The sequence below is a fragment of the Tachypleus tridentatus genome, chromosome 7 (genome assembly GCF_004210375.1).
Source record: "Tachypleus tridentatus isolate NWPU-2018 chromosome 7, ASM421037v1, whole genome shotgun sequence".
NCBI classification, from domain to species: domain Eukaryota; kingdom Metazoa; phylum Arthropoda; class Merostomata; order Xiphosura; family Limulidae; genus Tachypleus; species Tachypleus tridentatus.
The window spans coordinates 55,682,471-55,701,719 of NC_134831.1; the positions used below are offsets into that span (position 1 = coordinate 55,682,471).

General features: G+C 33.9%; 1 protein-coding gene across 4 annotated transcripts in view; it reads right to left on the reverse strand.

The window, feature by feature from the left end:
- The window catches only part of LOC143255702 (synaptic vesicular amine transporter-like), a 116,773-nt gene extending 105,092 nt beyond the window's left edge, over nt 1-11,681 (reverse strand). For all 4 annotated transcript variants that reach the window (XM_076511775.1, XM_076511773.1, XM_076511770.1 and 1 more), the window contains exon 1: nt 11,479-11,681. The gene's annotated coding sequence lies outside the window, so the exon portion shown is untranslated. The remainder of the gene's footprint in view (nt 1-11,478) is intronic.
- Between the last annotated feature and the right edge of the window lie 7,568 nt (nt 11,682-19,249).

Sequence of the window (19,249 nt, forward strand, 5' to 3'; positions counted from 1 at the left end):
TATTCGACTTCAGATTGAATAGAGCAAAGAGAAATACTGGACACAATATTAAACAGAGTAAAACCATCTTTATTTTCCAAAAAACGAGCAAAATTAAAAGGCGAAATTAGTTTGTGATATAACACATGATCTATACTATATAATAACTAGAACATTTTTGTTTAGGAAAAGCGTTTATATAATGCATCACTGAAAGGGCCTAATGAATTCTGCTATTGAGCGAAAGTCCTCACCTGCGCTAGACATAGCGTGGTTGACATATTAATAGCTATTTTTTAGCTGTTACTCAGAAGTTCTTGTAATTTATTTTTCCGTAAACCATTGAATGAAAAATAGCGCTACAAATTTCGTGTAGTATATATTTGTTTGTAGTTAAACTCAAATCTATATAATCGGTTGTCTGTGTTCTGCCCACCATGACTATCGAAATACGCAGACACAGCGCCGTACCATTTGTAGGTTATAGCGCATGAAAAGGCCGCTACTTTTAAAATAAAAAAACAACAACAACTAAATACTGTGCATGCATAATTTGTTTTCTTATTTATTTAGTAACGACACATACGATTGACTCTTATTTTGATATTAGGTCACAAGTAAATTGATTATTAGCATAAATAATGATCAAGGAATATGAAAATGTTTCATTAAATTTTATAAAAATCGAATTGTAACCAAACACAATAAAAACTAGAAAACCTAAGATACGCAAGCGAATATAATGTCTCTCCTTTATTTGGTAATATTCTAAGAATACAGTGTACTTCAAGAGAAAATGAATTTTCAAAGCAGAGATAAAAAAGCTATAATATATGCAATAATTAGCATAGTATTAACTCCAGACTTTCTTGTGAAAAAATGTGAACTTATAACACAGAGCAGCAGTCAGTTTCACAATGACAAAAATTTTACAGGTGAGTTTGAGTAATTTTTTTTTTAATTTCATGCATTGTGTGACACAAAATACAATTAATTAACAATCATTTATAACGTTTACACATGCAGATAATGTCTCTAGGTTCAATGTTCTCTATCACATAGAACATAAACCGTGTAAAATTAAAAGAAATGCCCAGATCATAAACATGTCTACTTTGAGAATTGTCGCAAGGTATCTCTGTGCAAAATGCCACTTATATTGGTCAACATATAGAAGAATTGCGAGCCTAAAACCATAATTGGGTGAATTATTTTTATCTTTGTCTCATGTAAAATCGCAAAGAGATACGAATTTCTGCTCCATCAATTTCGGCTTGTGGAATTTGTCGCAATGGACATTGTCAAATTCTCATGAAGATTGATCAGAATGCAAAGAAAAACAGGCAAAAATGCTAATTTTGCGATTTCCTTTTTATCTTTGACTTCTATAAAATAAAAAGAAAAATATAAATTATAAATCTCTGTGCTTTAGTCTGTGAGAGTTTTCCCAGGGTATCTTTGCACCAAGTCTTATTTGCATTGTTGAAAATTTAAAAGAAGTACAAGTCGAAATATGAGCTTTATGATGTTTGACCTTTGACTCCGTAAAATCAGTGAACGAGAGCGCAAATAAAATGAAATGAAAAAATGTTTGGATTTATTGTATTTCAAAGTTTCAATACGTTCGGCCCAGAAATAAGGAAGCGGTGCACAACTATGACTTTTGAAAAGTATAAAAATGAATCATTGTAAATACAATACACCCTTGTGCAAATTAATTGAAACAATACGGAAAATAACGTTTTTTTCAATTTTTTGCATTTTATTTCTGAGAATCCAGAAATTACTCACAAATTAATACACTATATGACCGCCTTTATTTTTCAGAAGATCATTAATCCGCTTTGGCATCGAGTCCACCGGTTGACTGCAATCTTTACTAATTTTTAGATCGCGGTACCACACCTCAATTATGACCTCAATTAGCTTATTTTCGTAGTACAGTCTTTTCCTCGATGTTTTTCTTTACAAATTGCCCAAAGATTTTCAATAGGATTTAAGTCCAGAGAGTTTCCATGTCAGCCCAGCACCTTTATTCGCGTTGTAGTCATAAAATTCTTCACAGGTTTCGATGTGTGGCACGGAGCCAAATCTTACTGAAAAATGCCAGATCCATCTTGAAATCTCTTTTTCAATTCTGGAACGACGCTTCTCTGCAAAACTTCGATGTACTGTGGTCCTCGCATTATACCTTCTACGATAAGTAAGACACCATAGTAGCTGATAAAGCCCCGAAACATCTTCTTCAAAGGATGTTTTACGAACTGATTGACGTGAGATTCTCGAAGTTTCTCACCTGGAGATCTGCAAACATGCAGACTTCTTTGATCCTGTACGAAGAAAAGAGTCCAGTAACTAAATAACACCTTCCTCCATTGTTCTTGCGTCCAGTTCTTGTATTTCAGACCCCATTGATACCGTTTTTTCTTCATTGAGTTAGTAAGAAGTTGTTTTTTGACTGGTCTCCTTGCCCTTCTAACGCAATTTCAAATGACGTAATATTCCTCAAAATTTCGTTATATATCCCAAAAATAGATCGACCGTACTGCAAAACACAGCTAATGACGCCGTCTGTGTGAAAAAATGACTATTAAAGGAAATCAGCGGGTCCAGCGAGCCTTCACCGGCCGCCATGCTGAAAATATTGTAAAATTACCATTTGTTTCAATTAATTTGCACAAGAATGTATGTTCCCTCTGTTAGGAGTGACAATTATTCAATAAATATTTTATATAACTTAGTAACAAATTAGTGAATTGAGTGACGTAACTTAAAACCGCATAAAAATGTATACGACAGACAAAATCCAAGGCTTTCTACTTAAGGGGTTGAATAATAATGACTATCTCAACCTCAAAACAGCTTTTCTTCTGAAAAGATAAGGAAACGTTTGTGTAATGTAACTTGTTCCACTTCTTGTGAGAATATAGGGGAACGTCTGTATAATGTAACTTGTTTCATTTCTTCTGAGAATATTGGGGGAGTTCCTGTTAGCTGGCTATTTGGCTGTTCTTGCTAATAAAGTTTTAATAGATGTCTTCTAACGTTGATATTTTTTTCAAAAGGTTAACATGTTGTGAATTAAAATTTACAAAAAAAATGTTTTCTAAAGCACGTGTAATCTACCACAACTTAACGTTTAAAAAAGTTATGAATGAATAAAGTTTATGAGTTACACAAAACAGGTGTTTCAATAAAGACGGAAAAATTTACATCGAAAACAGTAAAACTTCAATTCTGTAATATTCTTACATATTTATGGCCCGTCATGGCCAGGTGGGTTAGGGCGTTCGACTCCCCGTCGCACCAAACATGTTTGCCCTTTCAGCCGTGAGGTCGTTATAATTTGACAGTCAATCCCACTATTCGTTGGTAAAGAGTAGGCCAAGAGTTGGCGGTGGGTGGTGATGACTAGCTGCCTTCCCTCTAGTCTTACATTGATAAAATAGGGACGTCTAGCACAGATAGCTCTCGTGTAGCTTTGCGCGAAATTCAAAACAAACAAACAAACAAACTCTACCGACCTGATTCTTTTCTTTTTTATGATATAGTTCGAGAGTATAATTGATATGAAAATATCAAAAACGACAGTATACTTGAGTATCAAGCACTTTGGGTAGGAAGCTTTACAATGCTGTAAAAGATTTTCTTTCTCTGAAATGCAATAAAATTTTTGCTTTCGTAATGTATGTATAGAAAAGCTGCTCTACTTTAGTTGCATACACTTATTTCTTTTTAAATCCAAAAATATTTTTACATCAGTGTAAAAACTGTTATGGAACATGTGAAAAGTCATGGCTGCTCAGTAGAACATATCACTTCTTGACATTGAAATGATACCCTGTGATTGATTACGGCGACTGCTATGTTCCTAAGAAATGCATCATTTTTATAATAATACACAGAAAATACCAAACCACTAAGCCATTTGTGATGGCCACGAGCATATCACGTGCTTTACTACAGCTGTATGCGAATAACAGATAATGTTGTCTTCAATTAATTTCATTTTCTCCATTTTTAATCATAACTGTGATAAGCGCCACCTGTACGATAAGAGCAATTACCTCTAATTTCTGGTGACCTGAAAATATTGTGACCTTATCAGTTTTGACATTTTAATGCGAGTATAACATTTTGGAATTTAGTGGTTTTGGGTAAATGAAGGATTCCATGCGGATGAGAAATTACAAGAAAATCGAAAAAAATAAACAAGAGCGCCACTATATAAAGATATTTATAATGCTGAAAGCTTGAGCAAAAGTCAATGTGCCTTCATCTTTTTTTTTTTTTTTTTCATCGTTCAAAAAGAAAGGAAGAAGCAAAGAGACAATTGAAAGATTAATCTTTAATAAAATTTACCAATACATATGGCCCGGCATGACCAGGTGGTTAAGGCACTCGAGTCGTAATCCAAGGATCGCTGGTTCGAATCTCCGTTACACCAAGCGTATTCGCTCTTTCAGCAGTGAAGATGTTATACTGTGACGGTCAATCACACTATTCATTGGTAAAAGAGTAACCTAAAAGTTAGCAGTAGGTGGTGATGACTAGCTGCCTTTCCTCTAGTCTTACACTGCTAAATTAAGGACGGCTAGCGCAGATAGCCCTCATGTAGGTTTGCGCGAAATTCGAAACAAACAAATTTCTTTCTATAAATATATTTATTTTTGAAGTATTTTTTTCATGAACAAAAACAAACCACTTTAGACACCGAATTAGAAATACATGTGAATATTTTTCATAAACTTTGTACCACATAGAGGCTTTAAAAGTATCAAATACTGTGTTTATTTATAAAGCTGAATACTAAACATCGTATGAGAAACAGCGCTTTACTTCCGACTCTGAGAGTGAACGTTTGTTTACGTGTTAGATTCAATATAAATAACTTAATTTGTAAGAAAATTAAAAGCTATATTAAGGCACTACTGATTTCTAGATGCAGATAGCCCTCGTGTAGGTTTTTATGAAATTCAAAAAAAATGAAAACAACAACAAACGAACAAGACTCTAGTGTAATACAAAGAAAAGGGAATTCTCAATAGCCGCAGGTCTAATTAGATTTCAAATTGGTGAAGAGATAAGTTATGAGCTAAAAGTTTGTAACTGAAAAACAAAATTGAATCCTCAATAGCCGCGGCTAGGCAGGATTAGAGTAAACTAATCTATGGAACATTTTTTCCTTTTTATTTATTATATTTTTATGAGCCAGAAATATCAAGCATGGTACGCTCGTGTATCTGATTCCATTTTGTTGCTCATCAGTTTCTCTATCAGCCTACCAACAAAGTGAAACTCTTTTAGAAAGGATTACGGTGAATTAATCTATAAGTCTTTGGGCCTGATCAAATACATCGATCAAAAGGGTTTGACCGCCTGAGTCCAAAACTGGAATTAGATCATAAATCGATCAAGAAATGACAGAGCTATGAACTAAACATTTTTACTTGAAAAAAACATGAACAACTCAGAATCCTTCTATGAGCCGCTGTATTGCGACTAAAAACTCAGAACCATTCTATAAGCCACTATGTAGCGGCTAAAATCAGCTATTTGGAAATTAATACATAACTTCTTAATTCAAACACTATAACAGTCCATACGAAACACATCAAACTGAGTATTTACTGATATTTCGAAAACGTTTCATTCAAACGACAATTATCTAACGTGTAACAGGCGATACTTGTTGTATGTTGTGTGTCAGGTCTTAAAAGTAAGAAGCGCCACATCTGGTGACAAACTGAAATAGGTTGAACTAGGTCATCAAGAGATATATATTTTACTGATAGAAGGGGTGGGGAAAGCGAAGGAAATTGTTTCCCATTAACAAAAATAAATAAAGCACACGAACTGCAGCATCTGAAATAATCGAAGATATCAGTCTGTTACGTATGAAATGTCGGATTTTCATGTCCAAATGTGAAACTCGATTTTTAGTGTCTGAAAGAGAAACATTATTGTAAATTTATCAGAATAATATAGTATAGTCTGGTTCATTTCAAGCTCACTTTGATTTTCTCATTTCAGAAACCAAATCATGTTTATGTTGATTTTTGTCACTATGGATAAAATTGGTATTTGTTTAAATTTATTGTACCAGTTCAAGCTTAATCACAGTGAGGTGATAGCAGTTTGTAATATCAATCATGCATTTAATGATAGCACAGCTAATGAGCGCACAGCACAGCGTTGGTTTAGGATATTTTGCTGTGATGACACAAGCCTTGAAAATGAGTCTCGGGGCCACCCTCAGGCAGCCATTAATGATGGAGAACTGAAGACGTTAGTTGAATCAGATACCCGATAACCGTGAGAAAACTTAAAGTTCGTTATTCAACGGTTCCTTCACATCTGGAAACAATTGGTAAAGTGAAAAAGCTCGATAAACGAGTACCTCACGAACTGGCTGAAAACCATCAAACAAGACGAGTTGAAATTTGTTCCTCACTCCTTATTTGCAATAAAAAAAAACCGTTTCCCCAAAGAATTGTCACCCGTGATAAAAAAATGTATTGTTTACGACAATCAATGACGATCCGGACAGTGAGTTGACTATGAAGAAGCACCAAAATATATGTCAAAACCAACTCTTCGCCCTAAGAAACTTATGGTTAGTGTTTGGTGGTCATCAGCAGGTGTTATCCTTTAATCATTTTTAAAGTAAGGATAAACAATCACACCAGAGAAATATTGTTGTGAACTTGAAATCATGCAACAAAAATTGTCACGAAAACATCCAGCAACAGTTAATCGCAATGCCTCATGACAATGTTCGACCTCATATCTCACGTGTTACTGTCCAAAATCTAAATGAACTTCAGTGTGAAACTATCTCATCCACCATATTTACAAACTCTTTCCTCTACAAATTATCACGTTTGCAAATCAAAGATCAGTTGAAAGTGCCTTTGAAGACTTTATTGCATCAAAGGACGTCCAATTCTTTAAAGACGGTGTTTATAAATCAATAACTCGTTGGCAAAATTGTGTTGAGTCAAAAGGAGCTTATTTGTATCAAATAAATTAAACAAGAAAAAGATGTACTTGTTTCACATTTTCCTTTAAAAAGCTGACATTTAATAGCCTGATAATATCTCAGAATGTATTTGCTTAGTGTATTAACATGTGTGTATGCTTTAAGTAGTATAGTCTGCTCCGTTTGCATGTACTTTTAATTTGTTGATGTACTCTCAGGCGAAATTCATCGCATTGCAAAGACTCTAATTATTTTGAAATCTTTTGTATACAACAAAGTCAGTTAACTAGTTTGTTTGTTTTTGAATTTCGCGCAAAGCTACTCGAGGGCTATCTGCGCTAGCCGTCCATAATTGAGCAGTTTAAGATTAGAGGGAAGGTGCTAGTCATCACCACCCACCGCCAACTCTTGGGCTACTCTTTTACCAACGAATAGTGAGATTGACCGTCACATTATAACACCCCACAGCAGAAAGGGCGAGCATGTTTGGTGCGACCGGGAATCGAACCTGCGACCCTCAGATTACGAGTCAAAGCCTTAACCCACCTGTTCATGCCGGGTCTTATAAAGTAAGAGATGCTTTAATATAAACTGTCTTAATAAACTCACCACTTCTTACGGACGAGAGTGTAAACGGGTACAAGATTGTAGGGGGGTGTTGCAGTTAGATGTTAAGTTATTAATTAGTATAGGTATAAAGGTGTTCTTTGTTTTGGTTTTAGTTGTTGTACAAGTATGGCTTCATTGATTTTGCGTTTGTTTGTATTTGTTTCCCTACTCAGAATCTCGGTGTTTTCTATGGTTATGCTGTGTTTGCTTGGTTTCCGTTTTTTTGCTTGCTTCTGCAATATAGAAGTCGTGGGAGTTGTTGCATTGTATTTCATAAATAATGTTGGTGTTGTATTTTTCAGTGTAGTTTTCACATAGTACAGACTTTAGTTTTGTACCTGGTTTTTAAAAAAAATAAATTTAGTGTTTATACCTAGACAAATTAATAACCTAACATCTAACTGCTAACGTACCCGTTTACACTCTCATCTCTAAGACATATGCTCGCTAACAGTCACTTACAAACTCCCTCTTTGTTGGCGAAGATAGCCTAGTTGCTTTGCGCCACAAAACACCAAACAAACCAACCAGCCAAACCTCTCTTTGTTAAACTGAAAATTACCTAAGAAGGTCGAAACGTAGTTCTTTACTTTATTAATAAAAGTGTTAATACCTATACCAGCCATCCTGAGAAACATTTTTACTTCAAATGGGTTTCTTGTCGTTACGAAAGACTTCAATAGTATTTTTAAGTTTTGCTTCATCCAGTGTGACGTTGAAACTAATCACATGCTAAGAATACATCATACATTTGTTGAGAGATTTTTGGGCAGGATTCTGAAGCTTCTCTTCAAAGCTTTATTGCAGGCGAAGAGGATTTAATGAACATGTGCTAAATTAGAGTTTAAGAAGCATGATTTAGACAACAATATTATTTTATAGAAAAACTTGCTGCAAAGAGCGATTTTTTAAATTGGGAACGATATTCTATGAGCTGAACTGCTTGGCCAATGGTTATAAGAAACATTGTTTTTTATTCAAAGTGAACCAACTGATAATACTTTAACTAATCTATTTTTCTTTGTAGTATGATAGTGTGGTCATACACACCTGTGCATAGTGGTTATGACATCTATAGCTTATAAAGAGCCCTAAAACTGATACATGTTGTTTAAACAGCGTATTGAACATAATCAAACTCGCCCTGAATTTTTATTATTTTTAGGTATCTTTATCACTGCTTTGCGTAAAGCCTTTTATAGGTCTTTACATATGATATTACGCTTCTAGGATTATTGTCTAAAGGAAAAATATCACTTAGAAAAATTAAAGCAACGATAATAACAACACAAAAAAGTCTAAAAGCAATTTTTAGTTGAACGTATATAATGAAAACATCAAAATACCATTACAAGTATGATTATGAGAATACTAAACTCCAAAGAAATAACTTCCGAGACAGAAAGCACTAAAAAAAATTGTCTTTGATAGGCCCGACATGGCCAGGTGGTTAGGGCGTTCGACTCGTAATCTGAGGGTCGCGGGTTCGAATCCCTGTCGCATCAAACATGCTCGCCCTTTCAGCCGTGAGGGTGTTATAACGTGACGGTCAATCTCACTATTCGTTTGTAAAAGCATTGGCGGTAGGTGGTGGTGATTAGCTGCCTTTCCTCTAGTCTTACACTGCTAAATTAAGGCGCAAATAGCCCTCGTGTAGCTTTGTGCGAAATTAAGAAATAAACAAACAAATTTGTCCTTTATATGATATTATAATTTACAATTTGTTCAACAGGTGCTGCAATCGATGAAGATGACTATGTATTTCGTTTTATTTTTAGTCTCTGAATTGATAGATTGAAACAAAGTTGAACAAGACAGTTACATAAATTCTGAGTTTGTTAAAATAACATTGGGAAGGTTAAAGAATAATAAGGCTTCTGAGCCAGATAATATTTCATCAAGGTTTTTGAAGAAGGTCAAGGACTGGATATTTTTTGGAGGTCTTTGAATAGTGGACAAGTGTCAATAAAGAAAAAATTAGCTAATGTTACTCCTGTTTACAAAGGGGGTGATAGAAGTTGTCCAAATGATTATAGGTTTATTAGCCTTACATCAGTTGTGGGGAAAGTTTGGAAAGTCTAATAAAAGATACTTTGCAAAGTCGTTTAACAAAGTTTAGAATTTTAGCAGATAGTCAAGATGATTTCACTAACGGAAAATCTTGCCTTACAGATCTTTTGACATTTTTTGAAAATGTTACTGTATACGTATATGAGGGTAAGAATGTAGATTTTGTGTATCTGAATTTTCAAAAAACATTTGACAAAACTCCACAAAAAAGGCTTGCAAAGAAACTTATCTCTGTAGGTGTGAGGGATATGTTAACTAATTGGATAGAAGAATGGCCTGATGAAAGAAAATAGTGGGTGTTATGAACGGAGTTCAATGAAACTAGATTAATGTTTTAAGTGGTGTACCTCAGGGCCCAGTCTTAGGACCATTGTTCTTTTGATTTGCAATGATGTCACGGCTAAAGAAATGGTCAAAAAATTACTTGAATTTGCTTATGATATCTAGGTTTTCGTAGTTGCTGGTTGTGAAGATGACGCTGCTGAATATCTCAATCATTTTGTAAGCTGGAAAAATAAATGGCATGGGATTTAATCATAATAAATGCGGTATATTGTGTGTGGGTTATCAAAATTTAAGTTATAAATATAGTTTAGATTGGAATAACTTTAAGAGTGTCATCAAAGAAAAGGATGTCGGTGTAATGGCTGATCAATCTTTAAAAGCATCCAAACAGTGTGCTGTTGCGAATGGCCAGGTAAATAGAATTTTTGGTTGAATCTACAGAAATACTGAATACAAGTCTCATGAGATTGTAATTTCATTGTATGTGGATGAAGTTAAGCCACTTTTGAAGTATTGGGTTCAGTCTTGGGCTCCTTATTTTAGGAAAGACATTGAATTGTTGGAAAGTATTCAGAGAATGGTTACTAAAATGATTCCTGTGATGAAAGGATTGTCGTATGAGGAGAGATTAAGGTCCTTAAAACTGTTTTCTCTTGAGAAAAGAAGAGCTGGAGGGGATCTGAGTGTTTAAGAATGTAAAAAGAATTGATAATGTTGATGCTTCAACATTTTTTACACTTTACAGCGAAAATTATAGAACTAGAGAACACAAATATAGATTTATGCAAGATATAAGCCATTTTCAGATGAAAGAATTTTACTTTTGAAGTAGGGCTGTTGGCCTATGGAATGGGTTGTGTTTAGATGTTTTAGAGACAGTAAATTTGAGTGAATTACAAAAACAACCTTGATAGATATATGAATGATAAGGGCTGGTTTTAATTTTTTTATTTAATAGTTTTAGTTTGGCTTAGAAGATGGCACAGCCGAGATGGACTAGAAGGTCCATTGTTGTCCCTAAACGTTATGTAGTGTTAAAAGTTTCTATATTTTTATTTAGATAGTGCTGACTGGAGTATAGTACATATAGTTACAAATAAAGAAAACAGTCGTGAACTCCAGATAATTTTCCAAATTGTTTTATTTACTCAGCGTCTTGATTTTAACTCCATAGTTGGCACAGCGGCGTGTCTACGGACTCACATTGCTAGAAACCGGGTTTCGATACCCGTGGTGGGCAGAGCACAGATAGCTTATTGTGTAATTTTGTGCTTAATTTCAAACAGTCAATCAACCATATGTTTTGAATTTACTCCTTCATAAGCATAATGCAATTTATGTAGTGATCTATCACTCAAGTTAACTGTATGTTCTTGATAAAGGTGTAAGTCAAAAGTCACAGTAAAAATTACTGATTGTGAAACCAACAGACAAGACTGAATCAATTATTCAGCAATTTGTTAAATCACAATAAGAATAATTTTACAGTGACAATATTTACACAATTATTAACCAATATTGACACAATCACAAAAATACTAAAATTAACTGACCTGTTCAGAATCAAGAACTTCTTAATACGATATGCCTTAACAAGTTCAATTGCATTGTCAATTATAATTCCCGCTTTCTTTAAACAGTCACAAAAAATTCCAAGTTTTCTTAAAGCTCAAGCATAATGACTTTTAAAAGTGGGTTAGGTCTCTGTAGAAGACACCAACTTTCTATCACCCTTAGGGCCCGGCATGGCCAAGCGCGTAAGGCGTGCGACTCGTAATCTGAGGGAGCGGGTTCGCGCCCGCGTCGCGCTAAACATGCTCGCCCTCCTAGCCGTGGGGGCGTATAATGTTACAGTCAATCCCACTATTCGTTGGTAAAAGAGTAGCCCAAGAGTTGGCGGTGGGTGGTGATGACTAGCTGCCTTCCCTCTAGTCTTACACTGCAAAATTAGGGACGGCTAGCACAGATAGCCCTCGAGTAGCTTTGTGCGAAATTCCAAAAAACAAACAAACAAAACAATCTATCACCCTTAGCGACATTTATATACTATCACAGAAATCTATACTCTTCTGGACTGTAAAAAGTTGCGCACGTGAATGTCATCACATCCTTTCCGGGAAGTTTGCTTCTAGTACGTTTACTCTCTTCCAGTCTGCATTTTTAAAAGTTTAAGCACTTCATATATTTCTAGGTCTAAGTCACAAGCGTTCCAGAATATTCAATAACCTTTCTGTAGTTCAGAAGTATTCATTGAGAATCAATCATATTGATTATGGTAAGGATTCGGACCAGGTTTATATGAAAAAGAATAAGTTTAAGTCTAACTAATTCAGCATTATTAACTGTTTGTTGTTAATAATACTATGTAATAAAAACACTGAGCAAATAAAACGTCTTGTAATTCTCTGAAGTTCATAATTGCTTTATTTATTTGAAAATACTAAACACTTCCCAGATCTTTACTTTGGTATTATTTCCCTTCGAGTATTTTTCTATAAACAAATCCTTTTCAGGCCAGTATAATACTATCCGCATTACACACATGTTTTAGCATGTAATCAGGCAGCTAGAAAAAAATAATCACAAGTAAAACCTAAAAAAAATATTTCTCAAAGTGATTCGAGCTAATATGATCATAAAACGTTTTTGATTTAAAAAGTATACAGAACATACATACTAGAAATCCATAACGAATTTGCCTATTCCAATTACGCTCGAATTTTGTGCATTAGATCTTTAGATCCTAACATTACTCCTTTCTTATTGCTTAAAACTGATGTGTTTCACCATAATCTAATATGCTATCATTAATTTGCGTAAGTGAAATCATAGATTTGACAAATATCATATGTGTTTTTTTATAGCAAAGCCACACCGGGCTATCTGCTGAGCCCACCGAGGGGAATCAAACCCCTGATTTTAGCGTTGCAAATCCGAAGACATACCGCTGTACTAGCGGGGAACAAATATAGCATATATTAATTAAACTTCAAGTTTGAAAAATACTTTTAAAGATTTATCAAAAATAATGTGTATACATCCTACCCTTGAACATCACAAGAACAAACAACATCTGTAAAATTACTGTGATAAAAAGGTTCTTTATAATATATATGAATTTTGTTATTTTTATTATTTCTTCTATTAAAAGATAAGGCTTATAAAAACGACATATCTTTTCTTTAACATTTTGTAAATCCATCATGTTTGCTGTACAATGTTTATTACTACAAAAAATACCTTACAATTAAAATAAGATTATGTTTACTATACTTTACGTCCAACTTGATTAAAAAAGGATTTTGTGTGTCACTGAACTTAATAGTGAGTAAAAAAAATCGATTGTATCTTTTCACTTTATATAACAATACAGAAAGTTAAAAATACAATCGTCTCATTTTCTTCTTCAAGATCTGAGAGTACACAAAGAAGTTATATTTTTGTTTCTATGTTTTACCTTCTGTTTTCAATCTAAAACTCACATATTTGTCATTTAAAACTACTGTTGCTTACAAGTACAATTAAAAAAATTAAATTACAAGAAATTAAAACCAGCCCTTATCATTCATATATCTATCAAGGTTGTTTTTTTTTTAATTCACTCAAATTTACTGTCTCTAGAACATCTAAACACAACCCATTCCATAGGCCAACAGCCCTACTTCAAAAGTAAAATTCTCTCATCTGAAAATGGCTTCTATCTTGCATAAATCTATATTTGTGTTCTCTAGTTCTATAATTCTCGCTGTAAAGTGTAAAAAATGTTGAGGCATCAACATTATCAATTCTTTTTACATTCTTAAACACTCAGATCCCCTCCAGCTCTTCTTTTCTCAAGAGAAAACAGTTTTAAGGACCTTAATCTCTCCTCATACGACAATCTTTTCATCACAGGAATCATTTTAGTAACCATTCTCTGAACACTTTCCAACAATTCAATGTCTTTCCTAAAATAAGGAGCCCAAGACTGAACCCAATACTTCAAAAGTGGCTTAACTTCATCCACATACAATGAAATTACAATCTCATGAGACTTGTATTCAGTATTTCTGTAGATTCAACCAAAAATTCTATTTACCTGGCCATTCGTAACAGCACACTGTTTGGATGCTTTTAAAGATTGATCAGCCATTACACCGACATCCTTTTCTTTGATGACACTCTTAAAGTTATTCCAATCTAAACTATATTTATAATTTAAATTTTGATAACCCACACATAATATACCGCATTTATTATGATTAAATCCCATGCCATTTATTTTCCCAGCTTACAAAATGATTGAGATATTCAGCAGCGTCATCTTCACAACCAGCAACTACGAAAACCTAGATATCATAAGCAAATTCAAGTAATTTTTTGACCATTTCTTTAGCCGTGACATCATTGCAAATCAAAAGAACAATGGTCCTAAGACTGGGCCCTGAGGTACACCACTTAAAACATTAATCTAGTTTCACTGACCTCCGTTCATAACACCCACTATTTTCTTTCATCAGGCCATTCTTCTATCCAATTAGTTAACATATCCCTCGCACCTACAGAGATAAGTTTCTTTGCAAGCCTTTTTTGTGGAGTTTTGTCAAATGTTCTTTGAAAATCCAGATACACAAAATCTACATTCTTACCCTCATCTACGTATACAGTAACATTTTCAAAAAATGTCAAAAGAGCTGTAAGGCAAGATTTTCCGTTAGTGAAATCATCTTGACTATCTGCTAAAATTCTAAACTTTGTTAAACGACTTTGCAAAGTATCTTTTATTAGACTTTCCAAACTTTCCCCACAACTGATGTAAGGCTAATAAACCTATAATCATTTGGACAACTTCTATCACCCCCTTTGTAAACAGGAGTAACATTAGCTAATTTTTTCTCTATTGACACTTGTCCACTATTCAAAGACCTCCAAAAAATATCCAGTCCTTGACCTTCTTCAAAAACCTTGATGAAATATTATCTGGCTCAGAAGCCTTATTATTCTTTAACCTTCCCAATGTTATTTTAACAAACTCAGAATTTATGTAACTGTCTTGTTCAACTTTGTTTATATCTATCAATTCAGAGACAAAAATATAACGAAATACATAGTCATCTTCATCGATTGCAGCACCTGTTGAACAAATTGTAAATTATAATATCATATAAAGGACAAATTTGTTTGTTTATTTCTTAATTTCGCACAAAGCTGCACGAGGGCTATTTGCGCCTTAATTTAGCAGTGTAAGACTAGAGGAAAGGCAGCTAATCACCACCACCTACCGCCAATGCTTTTACAAACGAATAGTGGGATTGACCGTTACGTTATAACACCCTCACGGCTGAAAGGGCGAGCATGTTTGATGCGACAGGGATTCGAACCCGCGACCCTCAGATTACGAGTCGAGCGCCCTAACCACCTGGCCATGTCGGGCCTATCAAAGACAATTTTTTTAGTGCTTTCTGTCTCGGAAGTTATTTCTTTGGAGTTTAGTATTCTCATAATCATACTTGTAATGATATTTTGATGTTTTCATTATATACGTTCAACTAAAAATTGCTTTTAGACTTTTTTGTGTTGTTATTATCGTTGCTTTAATTTTTCTTTAGACAATAAGCCTAGAAGCGTAATATCATATGTAAAGACCTATAAAAGGCTTTACGCAAAGCAATGATAAAGATACCTAAAAATAATAAAAATTCAGGGCGAGTTTGATTATGTTCAATACGCTGTTTAAACAACATGTATCAGTTTGAGGGCTCTTTATAAGCTATAGATGTCATAACCACTATGCACAGGTGTGTATGACCACACTATCATACTACAAAGAAAAATAGATCAGTTAAAGTATTATCAGTTGGTTCACTTTGAATAAAAAACAATGTTTCTTATAACCATTGGCCAAGCAGTTCAGCTCATAGAATATCGTTCCCAATTTAAAAATCGCTCTTTGCAGCAAGTTTTTCTATAAAATAATATTGTTGTCTAAATCATGCTTCTTAAACTCTAATTTAGCACATGTTCATTAAATCCTCTTCGCCTGCAATAAAGCTTTGAAGAGAAGCTTCAGAATCCTGCCCAAAAATCTCTCAACAAACGTATGATGTATTCTTAGCATGTGATTAGTTTCAACGTCATACTGGATGAAGCAAAACTTAAAAATACTATTGAAGTCTTTCGTAACGACAAGAAACCCATTTGAAGTAAAAATGTTTCTCAGGATGGCTGGTATAGGTATTAACACTTTTATTAATAAAGTAGAGAACTACGTTTCGACCTTCTTAGGTAATTTTCAGTTTAACAAAGAGAGGTTTGGCTGGTTGGTTGGTTTGGTGTTTTGTGGCGCAAAGCAACTAGGCTATTTTCGCCAACAAAGAGGGAGTTTGTAAGTGACTGTTAGCGAGCATATGTCTTAGAGATGAGAGTGTAAACGGGTACGGAAATGTACGAGGCGTAGCAGTTAGATGTTAGGTTATTAATTTGTCTAGGTATGAACACTAAATTTATTTTTTTTAATAACCAGGTACAAAATTAAAGTCTGTACTATGTGAAAACTACACTGAAAAATACAACACCAACATTATTTATGAAATACAATGCAACAACTGCCACGACTTCTATATTGCAGAAGCAAGCAAAAAAACGGAAACCAAGCAAACACAGCATAACCATAGAAAACACCTAGATACTGAGTAGGGAAACAAATACAAACAAACGCAAAATCAATGAAGCCATACTTGTACAACAACTAAAACCAAAACAAAGAACACCTTTATACCTATACTAATTAATAACTTAACATCTAACTGCAACACCCCCTACAATCTTGTACCCGTTTACACTCTCGTCCGTAAGAAGTGGTGAGTTCATTAAGACAGTTTATATTAAAGCATCTCTTACTTTATAAGACCCGGCATGAACAGGTGGGTTAAGGCTTTGACTCGTAATCTGAGAGTTGCGGATTCGAATCCCCGTCACACCAAACATGCTCGCCCTTTCAGCGTGAGAGGGTTATAATGTGACGGTCAATCCCACTATTCGTCGCTAAAAGAGTAGCCCAAGAGTTGGCGGTGGGTGGTGATGACTAGCTACCTTCCCTCTAGTCTTACACTGCTAAATTAGGGACGGCTAGTGCAGATAGCTCTTGAGTAGCTTTGCGCGAAGTTCAAAAACAGAAAACAAACTTACTTTGTAAAATTTCCTAAATTAAAAAAAGCTCTATTTGCACCCTACAGAGTTGGTATTAAATATCTGAAAACATCTACATCTTCAGAAATCATTACGACAGCTTTTACTGAATTACTTTATGATTTGAAATTTTGCTTAATACAACGTAAAGGTTACTCCAGCAGATATAACATGCAGTATACAAAAGTCTATGCTTTTCTGATGAAGTATTTTTTGCATTGAAATAGTCGCATACAAAGGTTTCTATTACAACTTTGTAAATGGAAGCCGAAGCCATATTGATACTTTCAAGTTTTGTTTGCTGGATTCTTTACTGTAGGTGTCTTTGACTTGTTGGCGATAAATTTCAACAATAAACAAACAGTCACACAGTCCATTTCTTTTCAAACGTACAAATGTTCATTACACTGTTGGTTATTAAGTACAGTACTTTACTATAAAAAATAACTTACATATTTATGGTAATTTAAATCTAGCTCCCCACATAGTGTTACAATAGAATGATGATTTGTTGACTTTTCATTAGATTTTTGTGCATTTTATGTGAACAGCCATGCAATCAAATCTATATTTCCTGCAAAATCCCTTACAGGTTTAATATCACACCATCAGATTTTTACCACGTTTCTGAGGATCATGCTCTCCTACCCTGTAGTATTATTAGTAGACTTTACATACTGATTCTGCTAATTATAATATGTATTAGTCTTTGATCTTACAGATTAAAACTCTCCCCTTTCATACCTTCTGCATACGGTTTTATTATATTTATCTAATCAAAAGTATTTTGTTATTTGATCTGTACATGAAAGACACAAATTCAAGAGAAGTGTTGAATAAAATTTTCAAGAATGTAATTTGTTCTATTTTTAAATTTGGTGAATATTGTTTTGCATTTCAATCTTAGTTGTATTGAATTAGTGGTCAGCTGATTTCGTATAATACGTTTGGAAAAAAAAAGATGATGTCACTTTCTGCAAGAAAATATTTACAATCAATTCTAAATGTGACGAGCACCAAATGTGAAAAAATATGTTTCAGGATATATGAAAACGTAGTACTTGTTTCTAAAAGGAATATTTAAGTGTTTCAAGGCAATTCGTATTGGATATGTGATGGATTCAGTATCATATATTTATTTTAATATCGATATTTGTTTAAGTTAAATTTGTATTTAGAAATGTACATGATTTATACTGTTAAAGCTTTATTGTGAAATTTCCACCGGATCACTAAAGTTACAGAAGATTCTCGAATGTAAGAAACAACAATGTACCTCTATATGTAAACACTATTGATCTTCAATATTGTCATGCAAGTAGAAATTTCTAGAAGCTCTCTCACGCCTATAAATATAACGAATACGGCGTCCCAAAAGACAGTATTTATTACTGATTTGCTGCAGTGAATATACTATAAACCTCGGAAGCTATAACTGTAATTAACGCTTATTAATCGGGAACTTCAGATATTTGACTAGGAACATTTATAAATTTCGAACATTACAAACCATTTAACTCCAGCGGACTTACACGGGGTATTAGTATTTTTACGAAGACATTATATAACTTCAGGGGTGAAAACAAAACAAAAACAAGCTCGACGTGTGATTAAAGATGAATGCAGAGCTAGCTATCTCCCTCTTAAATGAATGGTATTTCTATCAACTCGAAATTAACTCGCTCATCGTGTATCTTCGATAAAATATCAAGAAAGTTCCAGACCAGAAAGAAAACTCGATATTGTTTGTAAGTTTGTAAAACTTTTGTACGTAGATCATTACTGGTAATAATCATTATTGTTTATTGTTTGTATATCAAAATATATTTGTATTAGAAAAGAAACTGTGTGTATCAATTTTGTTTGCAAGTATCACAAACTGGACACCTATGGACATTTATTTAACTTCTAAATCAAATTATAATTTAATTCAATTTCAGGATACTTGAAATTCTAATACATAACAGATAAAACAAAATCAACTAAGTTAAATTGTACTTTATTTCATGCCCTTTCATTGTTGAAACCTGAATTGAAACTAAAGGCTTTACGTCGGCAGTAATGTGAAAAAACACAAAAGATATATTTGTGGTACAGGTTTCCATCTTTTCAACCAAACCTTAAGTGCAAAGAGATTATAAAATGAAAATTGTTCAT